The 3,893-nt window shown below is 49.7% G+C and overlaps 1 protein-coding gene and 1 long non-coding RNA gene across 10 annotated transcripts in view; one reads left to right on the forward strand and one right to left on the reverse strand.

Annotated features, from left to right (window-relative positions):
* Cux1 (cut like homeobox 1) overlaps nt 1-3,893 on the reverse strand; it is a 321,311-nt gene that overhangs the window by 221,384 nt on the left and 96,034 nt on the right. The gene's annotated exons all lie outside the window — the stretch shown is intronic.
* Nucleotides 3,745-3,893, forward strand: part of LOC115063064 — a 1,546-nt gene continuing 1,397 nt past the window's right edge. The window contains exon 1 of the long non-coding RNA XR_003842944.1: nt 3,745-3,820. This is a non-coding gene — a long non-coding RNA (uncharacterized LOC115063064). The remainder of the gene's footprint in view (nt 3,821-3,893) is intronic.

Raw genomic sequence — 3,893 nt, forward strand, 5'->3', positions numbered from 1 at the left:
AAGAAGAAGAAGAAGAAGAAGAAGAAGAAGAAGAAGAAGAAGAAGAAGAAGAAGAAGAAGAAGAAGAAGAAGAAGAAGAAGAAGAACTCTACTCTCCAGAGAACCCACACACCTCTGAGCATGGCCGGCACAGGAGGTGTCCCAGGGCAGAAAGAGAAAGGAAGCCCAACCCACACAAGTCTGGGGACAAAGCAAAGCTGGCACTACATATTCCCGAGTTCTTCCTTCAGGTATAAACCTCTACAATAGGACTGGGAGGAGAGAGGCTCTCCGTGGCCATTTGGATCTCCCTCCCATGAGCCAGAGAGAGGGCCAGTCCTAGAGCCTGACAGGGGCTGAGGCTCCACTGGGCCCCAGGCTGATAGGAACAAGCTGCCCCGCTGGCTGCTTCCATGGAAACGAGGTCAAGCTGGCAATAACAAGACCCAGCTTTAAAAGAGCCACCTGCCTCCAGGAAGCCCGGCACACTGCCCTTTCCCTTCTGACTTTTCAAATCTGCAGTGTGAAAACAAACAGGGGGAGTTGCTGGCCACGGAGACACCGGACCCTTCCACGTGAGTCCTGGCCCACTAGCACGGCTGAATGGTTGTGTGGCTCTGAACAAGCGTTATCCCATTCTGAGTACGAGTCTGCTCTTGAAGAACAGGACAAGGTGGGTTATTCATACTGAGACAGCTATGACAGCTTTATCTATTCAAGAGCACTCTTGACCAGGGAGGAGGTGGATCAATCCAGAAATATAAGGTTAATGGAATACAGCAAGCCCAAGTGCTCGTGGAGCATTAATGCTGAACCACGGACTTGGGAGGATCTGAGGTGTCCCAACCTTCCTAGAGCTCAAAAGCTCAAGAGAAAACACACTCAGGCGCCTGGGTGAGTAGAGGACATAAGTAAATGCAAGAGGAGATCTAAAAGCCCAAGGACACAGCAAGCAGAGGGCCTGGTCTCACAGCAGCTGTGGTCCTCTTCTGCCCTGTGCCCATAGGAGCGGGACAGCACTTAGCCTATCTCTGGGTGCATTTCTCTTGACAATCATTGGCAAACAAGAAGAGAAACAAGCCAGCCCCCGCCCCCAACCTTCATGAAAACAGTTCACACTCAAGAGTGAGTATACTTGAGCCATGTAACCAGAGAGGCCAGGTCACTAAGCAGGGGTGAGGACACAGCTTTAACCCTGCTGGGGTAGATGGAGGTGGGATTCTGAGATAAGCACAATTTGACTCATCACTCCCTGGCAAGCAACATGGCTCAGTAGGTATGGGCAGTGCCACCAGCCTGAAGACCTAAGTTCGACACTCAGAACCTACATGGTAGAAGGACTGCACTGGCTCTAAAAACAAGTCCCCTAACCTCCAGACCTGAGCTACCGCACATGCGTGCTCCCTCCAATATCCCCAAACACATGGTTTTAAATGTCACTCCCCATGGGGCTGGGGGCGCGCACACACACACACACACACACACACACACACACACACACACACCTATAACAGAAGCACTCAGGAAGCTGAGGCAGGACGATAGTAAGTTCCAGTGTAGCCTTGCTTACACAGTAGAAATTCACAAAGTGCTCTACTGCTGAAACAAGCCCTCGCCCCCTCACTGCCAAATTCTAGGCAAATGCTGCATCACTAAGCTATCTTTCCCAGCCCCTACGGCTCATTACTAACACAACAGATCACCCTGCCCACTGCCCTGTGGGTAGCAGCAACAGCCAGCCAGGATACTGACTAGAGGCTGCAGGACTGCCTCCACCTCAAGTCCAGCTTGTCCTTCACTGTCACTTAGATGTCCTCACCACCGTCCTTGCTAGCCTGTCCCCTCACACACACAGCCTCTTCCTTCCCCCAGAGCCATGCTTGTTCCCCTCCTTGTAAAGAGCACACAGCAAATCCTGCTATATTTTGGCCAGGGCTGACTTGGAGAAAACCACCAGTTTGCTTTGGAAGAGCTAGTAGGGAAAGCTGGAAGGAGCCTCTGGGTTAATAAACACCTCCGCTTCCCTTCTCCAGCCCCTGGCACAGCCCTCCCCGCTGAGACACGGCTAGAGAGCCTCTAGAACAGGGAACCAGTGGCCCGGGGACAGGGAATGATGGGGAAATGAGCAGACATCACACAGTGCCATAAATGTATCTGCCACCCACAGCAACAGACACAGCGCTGCTTCAGGACCTAGGCAGCAGGGGCACAGCGCTGAGACAAACTTGAGAAGCCCTGCACCTCGCCACTGAATAGATCATAAATATCACCCCCTGAAACTTCGAAAAAAGTCACATTTTTAATACAAATGAATGTTCCCCAGGCATTGAGCCAGAATAAACACCTCTGTTGATCAAATAACAAGGAAAACCAAGTACTGGAAGGAGAAAATCAACACCAGGAAGCTGAGGCAGGAGCATGGCAAGTCCAAAGCTACATGGAAGACCCTGTCTCAGAAAACCAAAACTGGACAGGGAAAGAAAGTGGGTACAGAGAGTGACACAAAAGCATGAGGGTCTGAGCACAGAGCAGGGTGTGGCAGCACACATCTGTAATCCCAGCACCCCTGCAGCAAGACAAGGAGAAACTCCAGGAATGCTGGGCCCAGCCTGTTGTTTGCAGGGCTAAATAACAAAACCCCATCTAACACTGGAGGTTGTTGGCTAAACTCTACTTGAACATGAACGTTCAGACACATATACATTCATGTGTACACATGTACACATACACACAAATTCAATGAAGTGTGATGCCCCATGCTTGTAATTCTGGCATTAGAGTGGCAGGAAGATCAAGAGTGTAAGGATAGACCGGGCTACAGAGTAAGGTAAGGCCAGCCTGAGCTACGTGCTAAGACCCTGCATACTAAAAAAAAAAGAAAAGAAAAGAAAGTTAGCACACTCAAGGTTTGAATGCAACCCCCAGAATTGCAAAACAGGGTAAAACAATCCACAAAGAAAAAAAAATCAGGTAAGCTATTTTTAAAATAAACAAAATGATGTCAGTTACTTTTAATCCCTAACTTTAGGGACAAACTTTCCGATCTCTATCACCCTGGCATATAGGCCATAGGGACCAGGTTAAACCCTGAATGTGCCTGACACAGGCCCACTGGTGGGTTGGTGGGTTGGTGGGTTGGTTTTGTTTCCTTGAGATGGGGTCTTACCTAGGCTAACCTAGAGTTCTCCATCCTCCTGCCTCAGCCTCCCAAGTGCAGCGATGGCAAGTGTGCTAGGGCAATCTCAGGAACAATTGAGTGCATTTGTGCTTCAGAGTGAGGGGCCATGCTTCTAGGAAGGCCTCTCAGGGCAGAGCTGACCCAACGCACAAGCTGTGAATGGCTCTGTAATCGAAGGGCTGAGGCAGGCTGGAGATGAAAACATCCGCAACTAGGCAGGGAGTGCGGAACAGGAAGGAGGAACCAAACAAAGCAAACTCCTCACAAACCATAAACGGCTTGTCAACGACCCACCGTAAGTCACCTTAAAACTTTTACACAAGAAAAGCAGGGACTTATTATTATTATTGATTACTATTATGATGATTCAAAGCAGCAAAACTCTAAAGTTTTCCTAAGTTATGGTTAGAAGACATAATGTTTGGGATTTGTTTTTGTCTTCCTGCTGGAGATAGAACCCAGGAGGGCAAGGCAGGGGTGTCCTGACTCCTGACTTAGGGGCGGGGTGTCTAAGGCAAATGCTCTGCTGGGCGATGTCCTCAGGCCTTAATGGTTATTTTCCAATGCTAGGTTAAAAATTACAAAGTCTCGGCTGGAGTCGGATGGCACATACCTCCAATCCCGGCACTCGGAAGGCAGAGGCGAAAGGACCAAGAATTCAAGGTCATTTCTGGATGCCTTAGGAATTTGAATTCAGGGGGAGGGAGGGAGGAAGGGAGGGAGGGAGGGAGGGAGG

The sequence above is a fragment of the Mus pahari genome, chromosome 23, assembly GCF_900095145.1.
Source record: "Mus pahari chromosome 23, PAHARI_EIJ_v1.1, whole genome shotgun sequence".
Classification (NCBI taxonomy): domain Eukaryota; kingdom Metazoa; phylum Chordata; class Mammalia; order Rodentia; family Muridae; genus Mus; species Mus pahari.